Source organism: Halichoerus grypus, chromosome 12 (genome assembly GCF_964656455.1).
Source record: "Halichoerus grypus chromosome 12, mHalGry1.hap1.1, whole genome shotgun sequence".
NCBI lineage: Eukaryota > Metazoa > Chordata > Mammalia > Carnivora > Phocidae > Halichoerus > Halichoerus grypus.
The window spans coordinates 37820571-37838587 of NC_135723.1; the positions used below are offsets into that span (position 1 = coordinate 37820571).

General features: G+C 35.7%; 1 pseudogene; it reads right to left on the reverse strand.

Annotated features, from left to right (window-relative positions):
- Nucleotides 1–11276: 11276 nt before the first annotated feature.
- On the reverse strand, nt 11277–12231 carry LOC118549021 (tubulin polyglutamylase complex subunit 2 pseudogene; annotated as a pseudogene).
- Between the last annotated feature and the right edge of the window lie 5786 nt (nt 12232–18017).

Genomic DNA, 18017 nt, shown 5'->3' on the forward strand with positions numbered 1-18017 from the left:
TTGGTCAATTATGATACAGTATCTGGTAAAATTAATAGGCTCTAAAATTAAAGAAAAACCTCTGGGGCTTCAGGCAAAAAGACTGTCGGGAAAATATTAGCAATGTATTTCTTTTTTTAAACTTTTATTTTAATTCCAGTTAACTTACAGTGTTATATTGGTTTTATGTGTACAATATAGTGATTCAACACTTCCATACATCACCCCATGCTCATCACGACAAGTACATTCCTTAATCCCCATTACCTATTTAACCCAACCCCCCCGCCCACCTCCCCTCTGGTAACCATCAGTTCTCTATAATTAAGAATCGTTTTTTTTATTTGTCTTTCCCTCTCTCTCTCTTTTCCCCTTTATTCGTTTGTTTTGTTTCTTAAATTCTACATATTAGTGAAATCCTGTGGTATTTGTCTTTCTGTGACTTATTTTGCTTAGCATTATACTCTAACGCCATCCATGTAGTTGTAAATGGCAAGATTTCATTCTTTTTGATGACTTAATATTCCATTGCGTGTGTGTGTGTCTGTATACAGAAGATATATATATATATGAATAGATATATGTGGTATATATATATACACCACATCTTCTTTATCGATTTATCTAGTGATGAACACTTGGGCTGCTTCCATAATTGGGCTATTGTAAATAATGCTGCTATAAACATCGGAGTGCATGTATCCTTTTGAATTAGCGTTCTTGTATTCTTTTGGTAAATACCCAGTGATGCAATTGCTGCATCATAAGGTAGATCTATTTTTACTTTTTTGAGGAATCTCCATACTGTTCTCCAGAATGGCTGCACCAGTTTGCATGCCCACCAACATTGTACGAGGGTTCCTTTCTCTCCACATCCTCGCCAACACCTTTTGTTTCTTGTGTTGTTGATTTTAGTCATTCTGACAGGTGTGAGGGGGGTATCTCATTGTAGTTTTGATTTGCATTTCCCTGATAAGTGATGATGAACATCTTTTCATGTGTCTCTTGTCCATCATGTGTCTCCTTTGGAGAAATGTCCTGCCCATTTTTAATTGGATTATTTTGTTTTTTGTTGAGCTTTAGAAGTTCCTTATATATTTTGGATACTAACCCTTTATTGGATATGTCATTTGCAAATATCTTCTCCCATTCCTTAGGTTGTCTTTTAGTTTTGTTGATTGTTTCCTTCGCTGTGCAGAAGCTTTTTATTTTGATGAAGCTCCAGTAGTTCATTTTTGCTTTTGTTCTTCTTGCCTCAGGAGACCTATGTAGAAAGAAGTTGCTATAGCTGCTGTCAAAGAAGTTACTGCCCATGTACTCTTCTAGAATTTTTATGGTTTCGGATCTCACATTTAGGTCTTTAATCCATCTTGAATTTTTTCAAATTATTTTTGTGTATGGTTTAAGAAAGTGGTCTGGTTTCATTCTTTTGCATCTTGCTGTCCAGTTTTCCCAACACTGTTTATTGAAGAGACTGTCTTTTCCCATTGTATATTCTTTCCTGCTTTGTCAAAGATTAATTGACCACATAATTGTGGGTTTATTTCTGGATTTTATATTCTGTTCTATTGATCTGTGTGTCTCTTTTTGTGCCAGTACCATACTGTTTTGATCACTCCAGCTTTGTAATATAACTTGAAGTCCGGAATTGTGATTCCCAGCTTTGCTTTGCTTTTTCAGGGTTGCTTTGGCTATTTGGGGTCTTTCCTGGTTCCATACAAATTTTAGAATTGTTTGTTCTCTGAAAAATGCTGGTGGTATTTTGATGGGGATTGCATTAAATGTGTAGATTGCTTTGGGTAGTATAGACATTTTAACAATATTTGTTCTTCTAATCCATGAGCATGGAATGTCTATTTCTCTGAGTTGTTTTCAGTTTTTTTTTTTTTCAGTGTTCTATAGTTTCAGAATACAGGTCTTTCACCTCTTTGGTTAAGTTTATTCCTAGGTATATTGTTATTTTGGGTGCAATTGTAAATAGGATTGCTTTCTTAATGTCTCTTTCTGCTGTTTCAATATTGGTGTATAGAAATGCAATAGATTTCTGTACATTGATTTTTGTATCCTGTGACTTTACTGAATCCGTTTACCAGTTCTAGCAGTTTTTGGTGGAGTCTTTTGGGTTTCCTATATACGGTATCATGTCATCTGCAAATAGTGAAAATTTTACTTCTTTCTTACCGATTTGGATGCCTTTTATTTCTTTTTGTTGTTTGATTGCTGTGGCTAGGATTTCTGGTACCATGTGGAATAAAAGTGGTGAGAGTAGATATCCCTGTCTTGTTCTTGACCTTATGGGAAAAGTTCTCAGTTCATTAAAGATGATGTTAGCTGTGGGTTTTCACAGATGGTCTTTATTGTGTTGAGGTATGTTCCCTCTTAACCTACTTTATTGTGAGTTTTTATCATGAATGGATGTTATGCTTTGTCAAATGCTTTTTCTGCATCTAATTGAAATGATCATATGGTTCTTAACCTTTCTCTTATTAATGTGATGTATCACATTGATTTGCAAATATTGAACCACCCTGGCAACCTAGGAATAAATCCTACTTGATTGTGGTGAATGATTTTTAAAAATATATTGTTGAATTTGGTTTGCTAGTATTTTACTGAGAATTTTTGCATCTTTGTTCATCAAAGATATTGACCTGTAATTCTCTTTTTTACTGTTGTTTTTATCTGGTTTTGGTATCAAGGTAATGCAGTCCTCATAAGATAAATTTGGAAGTTTTCCTTCCTTTTCTTATTTTTGGAATAGTTTGAGAAGAGTAGGTATTAACTCTTCTTTAAATGTTTGGTAGAATTAACCTGTAAAACCATCTGATCCTGGACTTTTGTTTTTTGGGAGTTTCTTGATTACTGACTCAATTTCTTTGCTGGTTGTTGGTTCCTTTCAAATTTTCTATTTCTTCCTGTTTCAATTTTGATAGATTATATTTTTATAGGAATTTATCCATTTCTTCTAAGTTGTCCAATTTGTTGGCATATGGTTTTTCTTTTTTTTTTAAGATTTATTTATTTATTTGAGAGAGAGCATGAGCAGGAGGGGCAGAGGGAGAGGGAGAGAGAGAGAGAATCTCAAGCAGACTCCATGCTGAGCCTGACTCTGGGCTTGATCTCACAACTATGAGATCACAACCTGGGCGGAAACCAAAAGTCAGATGCTCAACCTACTGACTGCACCACTGAGGTGCCCCAGCATATAGTTTTTCATAATAATTTCTTATGATTGTATTTGTGTGGTGTTGGTTGTTATTTCTCCTCTCTCATTTGTGATTTTATTTGAGTCCTTTCTCTTTTTTTCTTGATAAGTCTGGCTAGAGGTTTATCAATTTTATTGATTTTTTTTTCAAAGAAACAGCTCCTGGTTTCATTGATCTGTTCTATTGTTGTTGCTTAGTTTCTATGTCATTTATTTCTGCTCTAATCCTTATTATTACCTTCCTTCTCAGCAATATATTTTAATAGCAATATACAATAGACTGAGAGTCTATTGAACCTACCACTTTTCACTCTTTCTTCATCTAGCTTAAATTTCATAGATAGTAATTATAATCATATCCTGCATCTGTTCTTCTCTCATTTCCATAACTCTATCCTGTGAAACTCTCAATATTGTGCTAACTTCACAAAAAAATCACAACCCAGGTTAAATTAATCTCTCCTCTTGCTTTATGTTAACCCCATGAGCTGGTAATAACTGTAGAAGAATTCAAAACCATATTCGTGACCACACACTTCAGGTGAGCCATCAATGCTATCAGATCATCGATATATATGTCACAAGTCTATTCATCCTCCTCTTCTCCTGAAGGAATATTGCATATCTTCTCTACTTTCCTGAAACCACTTAAACTTCCTCTCCCTTCCTCACCTCCAGCTGATGACATGCTTCCTTACTGAGAAAATTAAGCAATTGGAAGAGAACTTCCACAGACTCCAACCACCACATTTCCTCACTTACAAGTATCTGCACTCACATACTTGGCTTTCCTATGTGTTACTACAGATCAGCTACCCATGAGCCAGTCTGAGGCAGATCTCCTGGCTTGTGCTCTAGAGCCCATCTCCTGTTGCCTACCCAAAAATATAGCTTCAATTTTTCTTTCTTTCCTATATCAGCTCTTTACTAGATCATTCCCCTCAGCATATAAATATGTCATTTCTCCTAACATATAAAAAAAGAAAAATTCTTGGTCCCATTTCTAGGTGGCATAACTTTTCCCTCACTCTCCTTTGCATCACAACTCCTTGAAAGAGGTGTCTACAGGAATGTCTCCAAGTGCACCTTTTTCCTTCTCTTTCAAATTACTCCATTCAGATTTGCATTCCTTCTATGTCACCTAAACTGCTTTTTCCAAGGTCATCAATAGTATCCTCATTGCTAAACTAATATTAAATTCTCATTCCTCACCTTACTTATCAATGGCATCTGATGAAGTTAATCATGCTCATCTCCTTGATATATTTTCATTATTTGGTTTCTAGGACATACCACTCCTCATTAGTGGCTCCTTCTCAGTTTCCATTACCTTGCATTGCATTTCCCTTCTTCCCACTCTTTGACATGACAGTGCACCAGAGATCCATCCTTGCTTATATTTGCTATCTATCCTTATTCCCTTGGTGATGGCATTCAATCTAAAGGCTAAAAATGTCATCTATATGCCAGTTGACAGTTTGCTCCTAAACTCCAGGCCCCTATTACCAAGTACACCTTGAATTGGAGATCTGATAGGTATCTCAAACTCAGCATGTTCAACACTGAGCTTTCAATCTAACCCATAATATATATTCCACCCATACCATTCCCTATCTCAGTTAATGATAATGCTATCTTTCCAGATTGTAGGCCAAAAAAAAAAAAAAACCAAACAACAAAAAACCCTTGGAATCAGTTCTAACTTATCATCTTGCAAATCTCACATTTGAATCTGCTTTTATTTATTTATTTTATTTTATTATGTTATGTTAATCACCATACATTACATCATTAGCTTTTGATGTAGTGTTCCATGATTCATTGTTTGCATATAACACCCAGTGCTCCATTCAATACGTGCCCTCTTTAATACCCATCATCAGGCTAAACCATCCCCCCAACCCCCCTCCCCTCTAGAACCCTCAGTTTGTTTCTCAGAGTCCATAGTCTCTCATGGTTTGTCTCCCCCTCCGATTTCCCCCCCTTCATTTTTCCCTTCCTACTAACTTCTTTTTTTTTTTTTTAAACATATAATGTATTATTTGTTTCAGAGGTACAGGTCTGTGATTCATCAGTCTTACACAATTCACAGCGCTCACCATAGCACATACCCTCCCCAATGTCTATCACACAGCCACCCCATCCCTCCCACCCCACCCCCCACTCCAGCAACACTCAGTTTGTTTCCTGAGATTAAGAATTCTTCATATCAGTGAGATCATATACTTGTCTTTCTCTGATTGACTTATTTCGCTTAGCATAGTACCCTCTAGTCCATCCACGTTGTTGCAAATGGCAAGATTTCATTTTTTTGATGGTTGCATAATATTCCATTGTATATATATACCACATCTTCTTTATCCATTCATCTGTTGATGGACGTCTTGGCTCTTTCCATAGTTGGGCTATTGTGGACATTGCTGCTATAAACATCAGGGTGCACATACCCCTTTGGATCACTACATTTGTATCTTTGGGGTAAATACCCAGTAGTGCAATTGCTGGGTTGTAGGGTAGCTCTATTTTCAACTTTTTGAGGAACCCCCATACTGTTTTCCAGAGTGGCTGCACCAGCTTGCATTCCCACCAACAGTGTAGGAGGGTTCCCCTTTCTCTGCATCCTCACCAACATCTGTCATTTCCTGATGTTAATTTTAGCCATTCTGAATCTTTTTAAAAATATTTTTTCATAATGCTTTTTGAAACTGAGTTATAAGACATACAGTAAAGTACAAAAAGTGATTTTTTACTAATTTATGCCCCTACAAAACCACCATCCAGATTGAGATATAAACTATTATCACCACTCCAGAAGCCTACCTCATTTCCTTTTAAGGTCAATACACTTTCTTCTGACATTTATCAAAATAAAGAGTAACTACACTACTTTTTTTTTTTAATTTTATTTATTTATTTGACAAAGAGAGACACAGCAAGAGAGGGAACACAAGCAGGGGGAGTGAGAGAGGGAGAAGCAGGCTTCCCACCGAGCAGGGAGCCTAATGCGGGGCTCGTTCCCAGGATCCTGGGATCATGACCCGAGCCGAAGGCAGACGCTTAACGACTGAGCCACCCAGGCACCCCAAGAGTAACTACACTTCTGACCTTTATCACAATAGATTAGTTTTGCCTATTCTTGACCATCATATAAATGAAACTACACAATATGTATGTTTTTTGACTCAATATTGTGTCTGCTAGATTTATCTATGTTGTTGTGTTCAGTAGTTGTGGGGTTTTTTTTCCATTACTAGGTACTATTTATTCACTATCAAGTTGATGGATAGTTGGAATGTTTCTAGATTTTTACTATTATGAATAAAGGTAAAATGACCATTTTTACACAACTTTTGATAGACATACACAATAATATTTCTGTTGCACATATACTTAGAAGTATAATTGCTGGGTAGTATGGGTATACACATGATCAGCATTAGTAGATTCTGCCAAAGAATTGTCCAAAATTGTTCTATCGATTTATACTCCTTTCAGCAATGTGTGATAGCCTGATTTCCTGTACATCCTTGCCAACACCAGATATTGTTAGTTCTTTTAATTTTAGTCAGGCTTGTGGGTGTGTAGTAGTATTTTATTATGGCTTTCAAATGTATTCCTGGTGGCTAATTCTGTTGATCGCCTTTTTATATGTTTATCTGCAATTTCTACATTCTTTTTTATACAGAGTCTGTTCATATTTCTGTCCCATTATCTTTTTTATTGTTTTTTACCTATTGATATGTTAGAAATTTTTTATATTCTGGATATGGGTTCTTTGTGCGATATATGCACTGAAAACTTTTTCCAGTGTTCAGTTTACTTTTTACTTTTAAAATCTCTTTTGATGAATAGAACATCTTAATTTTTATGAAGTTCACCAATTCACCAACTATCTTTTATAGTGTGTTGTTTTTTTTTTAAAGATTTTGTTTATTTATTTGACACAGAGAGAGAGCACAAGTAGGCAGAGCGGCAGGCAGAGGGAGAGGGAGAAGCAGACTCTCTGCTGAGCAGGCAGCCCAATGTGGGGCTCGATCCCAGGACCCTGGGATCATGACCTGAGCTGAAGGCAGTCGCTTAACCGACTGAGCCACCCAGGTGCCCATGTAGTGTGTTTTTGATTCCTATGTCCTTTAACTACCCCAAGGTCCTGACGATGGTTTAGCTTTCACATTTCAGCGTATGCCCTATTTCCAGTTGATTTTGTTTACTATGTAAAGTCCATTTTTTTCAACGAGTATACAATTGATTCATTACTGTTTATTTAGGTCTGCTTTAATTTCTCTCAGCAATGACTGTAGTCTTCAATTGTGTTACATTTATTCCTAGGCATTTAATTTCTTGGAAACTTGTTTATGTATCTTTATATCTCATTTTCTAATTCCTTGTTCCTAGTATGTAGAAATATAATTTGTTTTTTATATTGATCTTGTATCCAGTGACCTTGCTAAATTCACTTACAAATTCTAATCATTTGTAGATTCCTTTATATTTTCTAAATATTCAATATGTTACTGAAAATTATGATGGTTTTACTTTTTTCTGTCCGAACATAGATTTTATGTTCTTCTCTTGAATTTTTACAGTGTTTAGGAGTTCCAATAAAATTTGAATAGACCAATTTGTCTTATTCCAAATTCTTAGGGAAAGTGTTCAATATTTCATTATTTATTATAATTTAACCATAGGTTTTTGTGGACATGCTTTTTCAGATGAAAGAGGATGTCTTCTATTCCTATTTGTGAGATTATTTTTTATCATGAATTGATGTTCAATTTTATCAAATGCCTTTTCTGCATTTATTAAGATGATTGTATAATTTTTGTCATTTATTTTGTTAATGTGGTCAGTTACAATTATTGATTTCTCTTATGTTGAAAACTATCTTACACCACTGGAATACACTTCACTTAGTCATGAGGTATTATATATTGCTGGATTTGATTTGGTAATATTTGCTCAAGTTTTGTGCATCTATTCACAAGGAAGAAATTGGCATGGAATTTTGCTTCCTTGCAATGCCCTTGCCAATTATTACCCTATGAGAAACACAAGAAATGGGAAGTGTTCCTTTTTAATTATTTGTTGGAAGTGATTTCTCAAATTGGGATTATTTCATGTTAAATCTCTGGAAAGTTTAAAATTGTGGCTTCATTTTCTTTAATGGATATAGGAATAAGCAGAATTTCTATCTATTTTTATGTCAGTTTTGGAAGCAAGTCTAGCTTCATGGGCATAGAGCCTGTGAAGTCACATGCACTTATAAATGTCTTACACTTAATTTAATGCTTCATTCTCAACATCTTTAAATTTTTTATTAATGTTTGAACAAAGAAACTCCTCATTTTGCACTGGACCCCTCAAGTGATAGAGTTATTCATGTTTTGTTATATGTGGTTTTAAAGGTATTCACTTATTTTATCTAAGTTATCAAATTTATTGGTATTAATTTGTTAATAACCATTAGTTCTATTTTCAGTATCTTTAGAATTTGTAATATCTGTTTTTCTACTTACTATATTGATAATTTTTTTAAAGGATTTTTGTTATTTACTCATTTATTTAAGAGAGAGAGAGAGAGCACAAGCAGGGAGAGAGGCAGAGGGAGAGGGAGGAGCAGACTCCCTGCTGAGCAGGGAGCCGGATGCAGATTTGGGACTTGATCCCAGGACCCTGGGATCATGACCTGAGCCGAAGTCAGCCTCTTAACCGACTGAGCCACCCAGGCGCCCCTATGTTGATAATTTATATTCTTCCTCTTTCTTTAATATCTTGCTATTAAAAAAATACTTCATTAATCTTTTTTGAGAAACAATTTTTGTCTGCGTTTATTTTCTTTAAAATTATGTCTGCCTTTTGGGGTGTCTGGGTGGTTCAGTCAGTTAAGTGTCTGCCTTCGGCTCAGGTCATGACCCCAAGGTCCTGGGATCAAGTCCCAAATCTGCATCCGGCTCCCTGCTCAGCAGGGAGTCTGCTTCTCCCTCTCCCTCTGCCTCTCCCCACTGTGCTCTCTCTCTCTCACTCTTGTCCTCGCTCTCTCTCAAATAAATGAATAAAATCTTTTTAAAAATTATGTCTGCTTTTTGAAATTTTAATTACTGTTATCTTTATTAACTTCCTTCTACTTTTTAAGGAGTATTTAAATATGTTTAATTTATAGTTAATTTTCTAGTTTCTTGAGATAGTAGATTGGATTTTCAAACTTTCTTCTTAATATACTAATTTAGAGCTAAAAATTTCCCTTTGGTCACCATTTTAAATGCATCTCAGAATTTCTGATACGTCAGATTTTTTTCATTCAATTTAAAATATAATTCATTGTGATTTTTTTTTTGACATGTGTTATATAATAGTGTGTTTAATCTCCAAACCCTTAGATATTTCCCAATAATCTTATAATGATTTCTAGTTACTCTATAGGATATCAGTTCTTTGGAATCTACCTATGTACATTGCCTACATAGATCAGCAAATGGTCCATTTGGTAAATATTCCAAATGCACTTGAAAATGTTTATTCTGATTATGTTGGGTGTACTGTTCATTGTGTTGTTTAAATTTCTTATGTCTTTAATTTTTTTCTTGTTCATTTACTAAAAAGTTTTAAAATATCAAATTACAATCATAGATTTGTATTTCTTTTTAGTTCTCTGTGTTTCCTTCAATGTATTAACCTTTTTAATAGATGTGTAAACATTTATAATTATTATTTCCTCCTGTTGGTTAAATTGAACCTTTTATCATTGTGAAGTGTTCCTCATAAACTTAGTTAATTCTTGTCACTCTTCTTTCTCTTCTGTTGATAGACTACAACAGCTTTATTTTGATTTTTGATTGCATGGTATGCATTTTCACCTTTTTCTTTCAGATATTTGTAACTGTATATAAAGTATGTCTCTTGTAAACAGTATTGAGTTAAATTTTGAATTTTTATTTTTTTTGTTTGTTAATCTAACCTGACCGTTCTCCCTTTAACTGGAGTGCTTAGTCAATTTAATTTCATATTACTGAGATGGTTGAGTTTGAGTCAACCATCTTGCCATGATTTTCTAATTGTTTCATCTTTGTTTCTTCATTTATCTTTTCTGGCCTTCCTTTGGATTAATCATTGTTCCATTTTTTTATTCATTCTTTCCTCTATTAGCTTTCTAGATATATATTTTTTTGTCATTTCATTGATTACTCTTAAAATCACTATATGAATTCTACATGGTAAGTTGTAATACTTCCCAAGGCATACAAGAAACTAAAATAGTTTAATTCCATTAACCAAAACACCTTTGGTGCCATCAATTTCATATATTTTAAATATAAGGTTTTATATGCATAAGATATAATAGTTAATAATTTTAAACAGAATGTTTTGTGGGTTTTTTTTTTTTTTACTGGAAACAATAAGCTGTAGGAAACTAAAAAGGAGTAGAGTGAGAATTCCTTATAAAAATAAAAAGAACATATACAATTGTATCTTCAAGAATTTTCATGGAACATTATGACCCATCAAATTAAGGTATCCCCATTCTCTAACAAAAACAAACTGAGAAAGGGCAGCATGAAAATATTCTAATGCAGTGCTGCCCAACACAACTTTCTGTGATGATGGAAATGTTCCATTATCTCTGTGTTGTCTAATATAGAATCTATTAGCCACATGAATACTCACAATGTACCTAATGTGATTGAGGAACTGAATTTTTAATATAGTTTAAATAGCCACATGTGGCTAGTGGTTACCAATTGAACAGCACAGTTCCAATGCCTCATGGCTCAAAACCAGTGGTTTCTTTGGGGGACTTCTCTAATCACTGCTGAAGGGTGTAGAGGGTTGAGGGTGGAAAGAGAGGAAAGTTCTTAACAGATCTATTTAGTTACTTAAACAAGTTCCACAGCTTTCAGGGGCAGGGACTGAGGAAAGGACTCTAAGGGAGACCTGAGTATGCCCTTGAACTCCTGGCTAATGCCAAAGGGAGTAAAAGGCCTAGGATTTGGCTCTTGGATAGGAAGAGGCCTGTGGTGCCACACACAGAATCTGAGGCTTGGGCCATCTGTGCATGGAAATCATCCACTATGGGGCTGTTGGGAGGTGGGGATGCTCATTTCTGGACAGGGTTTCTGGGGCTAGAAGAGGATTTAGAGGTGGAGGGAGGACCTGAGGGCCCTTTCTGGCCAACTGCAGGCTGGATAAGCCCTTTCTTTTTAGGGAGCAAGGTCTTGTTCTTGCTCTTGAACACTTTGCTGGGATCCAGCTTGTTCACAAAGGAGTTGGTCTCTTCTGCGAGCAGGTTGGGGTTGTAGGTGATAGGTTTATGCAGGTTGAACCATTGCTTGGCCTGTGAGCTAATGCCGTAGCTGGTGAAGGCATACTACCACTGCGGCAGGCCCAGGTGCATGATGAGGAGGCAATAGTAAGTGGTAAAGGTAGCCGTGAGAAAATGCCAGTATAATGCTCTGTCCAGGAACCAGATCTCAGTGTCTCGTGAATGCTGGTTTTCCTCTTTTGTAGACAAGGCCAACCTCCCCATTCAGATTGCAAGGATCCAGCTCAAAAACCACACTGGGAGAATCCAAGTGAGGCTTCTCTGGCTGGTTCTCACTGGCTCCAAGTGCATCAACTTCCAGGTCTGCAGAGTTGGTGCATTAGGGAGTGCATACACAGAAGACTGGTTGGGTTGAGTCGGTTTTGAGATGCTGTTAATTGCCATGCTGCCCAGTGGAATGGTGTGGGCTTCATGCTCCATGTCATGTGGAAGCCATTTGTCATCAGGTAGCTTCATGCTCCATGTCATGTGGAAGCCATTTGTCATCAGGTAAAAATACTTCACATTCTCAGGTAGCACACAGTTTTTTTGTTGTTGTTGTTGTTGTTGTTGTTGTTCCTATGAGGAAATCATGACACTCAGCAGGTGGCTTTTCTAAGATAGTGACTTCTGTCACACCTGGGGAAGATTCTAGGCTGCAGGTGATCCCCAGGGTCAGCTTCTCCTGGTACAGCTTGCTGCAGCCTGGGGGAGCATCCCCGCCATGGCTCACGTCCCACTCTGAGCTCATTTATAGTTTTCCATGTTTACATCTTCAAGTGCTCTCATTCCATTTTGCAGTTATGTGCTTCCATCTGGGATCATTTTCCTTCAGAACTCCCGGTAATGTTTCTTGTAGTGCAGATTTGCTGGCAACAAATTCTCTCAGCTGTGTTTAACTGTAAACATCTTTACTTATCCTTCGATTTTGAAGGATTTTTTGCTGGATATAGAATATTGGTTTGCAGGGTTTGTTTGTTTTCCTTTAGCGCTTTAATGTTAATCTTTCATTTTCTGACATCCATAGTTCCTGTTGAAATGTCAGTCATTAGTCTTTTTGATGCTCATTTGGAGGTATTCTCTCTGTTTTTCTAGGTATGCAAAGATTGTCAGTCTGTTTTTAGCTTTCATAAGTTTAACTATGATGTGCCTAGTTGTGTTTTGTTTGTTTGGTTTTGTATTCTGTTTGGGGTATATAGAGGTTCTTGAATGTGTAGTCATATGTGTTTTAATTAGTTTGGAGAAATTCTTAGCCAATATTTCTTCCAATATTGCTTTTTATATCCAATATAATATTTCTTATTGTACATAAAACCTTTGTTATCTCTTTGTTCAAATGTTACTGTGTTTTACTGAGGAAATATCTCCTGATCTCCTGGACTTTGGCACAAATATCATACTCTCTGCTTTCCTGTAATGAGGTCACATAATCAATTTAAGAGTTGAGAAAGTGTTAAATTAACCCAGCTTTCTGACACTTCATGCAGTAATGTAACATCATAATCCAACAGGCAGAAAAACCAAATAACATCACTTTTTCCACAAATTAGAAGAAGGTATCTATAAATCATATAACAAGGAATTCTTACTCAGGATGCATAAAAAATACATGTTAATAATAAAAGACACAGAGTAAACTGGAAAAATGGGAAAGGAGTATAAAGAGGCAATTTATAGAAGAAGAATAGCCAATAAAATGTGAAAAAAATAATTTTCAATCCCATTACTAATCAAGAAAATAAAAATGAAAACAGTAATGAAGTACAACTTCTCATTTATATGAATGACAGTAAAGACTTCAGTAATGCACAATGTTGTAAAAAAAACTTGAAGAAATATAAATTCTTATACATTGCTGGCTACAAATATTTGGAGAGCAATTTGGCAAGATATAGTAGGTCAAATGGATATGTTTTTAGCTATTTCACTTTCACATATATATGTACAATGAGCTATGTATATAAATATTGTAATAACCAAAATTTGGGACTAAACTAAATAGCCATCAACAGGGAAATGAACACACTGTGCTATATTTATGTAACGGAATACTAGAAAATAAATGAAGCAGATCTTCATGAAACAATATGGATTTATAGGGTATATCCGAAACATAATAGTAAAAATGCATGATGGCAATGGATACACATGGTGTGACACCATATATAAGTAACTCTGAAACACAAAGAATGATACTTCATATTGCTATGGGTTATGATATTTATAATACAAGCATTGAAATATGCACAGAAAGTATACACTCCCAACATCAGGAGAGCAGTTGCTTCTCATGAAAGTGAGAAGAAATAAGAAAGAGGTGCATTTTGAGTCTTGAGTTCTGTTAAAATAGAAAAAGCGCCTGAAACAGATCTGGCAAACTCCTATCATGTTTGTTAAACTGGGTTGATTATACTAGTTTCCTGTAATTTTCTGTACATTTGAAACCTTTCACGATTAAAATTAAATTGTAAAATTTAAGCTCTATTTTTATGTTTAAAATTTTAAGCTAAGTTTAAAGGGAAGTATTAACCTTTAATGGAAGAAAACATAAAATTTTTAAAGGTTCAACCTTAGTAATAATCCTGGAAATACCAATTAAAATAATGATGAGCTACCATTTTATTGTAACAAAGAGTGATTCGTTTTTCTGTTCCTTTAAAACCCAATGTATTGGGCATTTGCATACATTCTTAGATTCTTAGATGGTGATAAGCTGATACAACTTTAATGTAATTGGTCAGTACATTCTGAGACCATTAGCATGTTTATACCTCTTGACTGAGCTACTTACACTTCAAAGAAACAGAAATGTGGTTGATAAACATCTAGTGCTGAAATTCTGGATTATTTTTATTTTTATCCTTTTATATACTTTTAATGTTTATACAGTATGCAATATGTATAATAACCCATTTTAAAATCGAAATATAATCTATCAATTTTGCATGAAAAACTTGAACACCCTAACAATAAAACTCCTAGGAAAACAATTAAGTGCTGTATTAGTGCAACCGGGAAGCTGTACTAGATACAGGCAAACCCACAGGGCACATGGTCAGGTCTGCTCGAGGTAGGCCAAGGAATGCTGTGCCAACCAGAAGATTCAGCTTATCAAGAGGATAGTAAGGAGGGAATGATATTCGTTTCAAAGGAAAAAAACCTTACACTGGCATAAAATAGTGTTCCTCAAAGTATGACACAAGTGTACCTCCTAATCATCTGCAGTCATTGTTTGTAGTGTACATCTCTGCCAACTCAAACCCACTAAATCAAAACTCCAGGGCATGGGGCATAGGACCCTGCCTTAGGCCTGGCTCCCTGGGTGGTTCTCACACACAAAATTTGCTAACTACATTACAAAAAACCAAAGCAGTATGACATTCTTTGGAAATTGACCGTAATTTAGTGCAAACTGAATTGTAGCTTACAGGTGATAGTGGAATGGGGGGGAGATAAATCTGGAGAGGAATGTCATGGTCCAGTTGTAGGAAGACTTAAATGGCACAGTAGGAACTTTGACAGTTAACATGAAGATCCAATAGGAAACCACTGAAGAGTTTTAAGAGTAGTAACCTGATACGATTTTTTTTTTTTTTTCAGAAAGATTACTCTGGCATCAGCGTGGATGACTGGATAGGGAGCAGACAGGCAGGAAGGAAACTTGGGAGAATGTATTAATTTTCCTGGAATAAGATAGCAGCATTAGTGTAGACTTGAATACATACACTTGGTGACCAATTGAATACTGAGTGAAGGGAGAAATAATTTGGGATGAATCCGATTCCCACATCTGCTTGCCTCCATTCTAGACTTATAACAGAATATCTAGACAAAGAATATCTTAAAACTACAAGCTGTACTTTTCTGCCTTTGCTTATTTTTATCACAAGACCTATATTTTACTGGAAACATGAAGCCTATAAAGATAAGCTTGTGCAGCCACTATAATAATACAAGGACAGACACTCCAGAGGACATTCTCTTACTGAATAATATTGTTAGCTAAATGTCTACAAGACTGTCAGCAGAGATAGGATGTATACTTGGAGATACTGTGATCCAGGCAATCTTAAAGGCTCCATTGCAGTTTCTGTGGTTCAACATGTGACAGTGTGTGTGCATAGGGGAGGAATGAGTGGTGGTCCAGAGTAATTTTTTTTTCAATAAAAGACTATTTTATTAAAAGCCAGCCCATTCTTTTTTGCGTCATTTTGTGTCCCACAATGAGACATTCCTTTTAATCAGTCTGTCTGGTAAAACCACAGCAGTGACTTGTCTTCAGGCTGATTGTGGCAAGAAGGAATTTCCCTTAGACTGCAGGATGACCTACGACAGCTTTATATATTTCCTCATTAAAATAAAATGGCAGACGTTTGGGGCATTAGAAAATTGTTTTCCAGAGGCTCTAATTCCTACCCAACCTGAACAGACAGCTACAGCTGTAGCCTGAATGTAGGCTGAGCAATCTCCTGAGGTCTTTGGCTGCAGGGGAGTTAAAGGGAGCAAATACCAAATCAAGCTTCCCTGTAGCACGAGGAATCCCCAGAATTCCCAAAGGCTCTGTATCACTCACTGGACAATCCCAGAGCACATAAGATCCTTCTGTTGTAATCATTCTCAAAAGCCACCAAAAGTAGTCCAAATACAGGCCTTACTCAAACAAAAACCTTTTAGTGATATGCTGCTTTTTGGTTACATCCCATATAGAAGCTATGAAAGCACTCCTCCTCCCACTCCTTTTAAAAACGTCACTGGTTTCTTGGAGAACCTAACGTATCTGTCCTATAGAGTGTCCAACATTATGGATTTGGCCGATTGACCTTCCCTGGTTTCTTGTAAATTGTGCCTTTATCCCCAATATTGCCTCATGATCTGGCAATATGATAGTGAGATCTAGAGGTTTGATTAACTTCTGGTTCAATTTTTTCTTTTTTCTTTCTGCAAGATTCCTTCATGGGGAGGAGGTGTGCATTACTTATTGCATCATATCAAGAAGCAAGTAATGTCTATTGGCACATTTTTATTAATGTTAAAATCATCCATGGATTCAGAGACATAAGCCTAATTTCTCCATCAACCTTTCATGCCATGGTTTTAGCATCCACAGATGATCATTACCCAGATGTATACTTTCATTAGAGCTATCTTCTCACATTTTAGTGCATGTGGTAGGTGAGATTCTTCTGTGAATAGCTTCCATATACTAGTTAGTTTCCTGATATAATTTTAAGGATAAACAAAAAAGGATAAATGCTTTATTCTTTCTGTTAATTTATCATTTTTCAAAGTAATGAGAGAGTGCCCTAGCAACCTCCAAAAGTGACCAAGGAGGTGTGTATGTGTGTGTAATTATTAACTTGTTTTGTACTCATTTTTATATATTTATATATATTGCAGTCATTTGTTTTGATGTTCATAGTGCCTCATTTTATTTATTTTTTTTTACGATTTTATTTATTTTTTGACAGAGAGACAGCGAGAAAGGGAACACAAGCAGGGGAGTGGGAGAGGGAGAAGCAGGCTTACCGCCGAGCAGGGAGCCTCATGCGGGGCTCGATTCCAGGACCCTGGGATCATGACCTGAGCCGAAGGCAGATGCTTAACGACTGAGCCACCTAGGTGCCCCCATCTTGCCTCATTTTAGATCACTGAAAGGCCCTTAATGTTACTCTCCTGTTTTTGTGACATGATTCAAATAGCTTCTTGCTATCTGGAATAAGATGGCCCAGGTTCATCTTATATATTTCCTGTCCCAGACCTGGATTCAGTGATTTCTCCTAAGAGACCTGGTTCTTCTTAATGAGAAATCATATTTAGAGACCACAATCTGAATGGGAGGTGTACTTACTGGATTGTCATTGCTTCAAGGACTTTTCAATGAGAGAGTGGAAAATACTTTTTTTTCCCAAAGAGAAAATAAATTTTGATTTCATGCTAATATTTATATTCCAATTTAAATGTTAAAGATTTTTTCTTAATTTCTTAATTTCATACTTTTTCTCTTAACACTGAAAATCTTGACTTCTAAAGAAATAAATTCTTATATTTTCTTACAGAATATATAGTATAATGTAGCATTCTATGTAAGTTCAAAATAACAATATCAATATTACTAATAAGACTACTAAACGTATTTTCAGATTTCTTCACAATTTATTTGACCCTTAGATTATATCCCTTAAATGATAGTCAAAATACTGGCTTTGAAAGTCACCAGAAATAATTATGTATTCTCTCTGTAGTTAGGCAATTATCTGATATTCATTTGGGTTCAATTGTTTTGGTTTGTTTTCAATTGTAGAAGGAATGCTTTCTATTCTTTTTAATTTTGCTTTCTTATTATGCAAAATGTTTATATGGTCTAAGATCACAAGTATATAATAAGGTATATTCACATAAATTTTATCTCCATGCCTGTCCCATCCTGTTTCCTCCTTCCTGCTATAGGTAACTATTTTTAGTATCTTTATGTCCTCTGTGATGTGTGTATTTATTCATGTTGTTCTAGACCCTTTTTAAAAATGTATTCTGAGGATC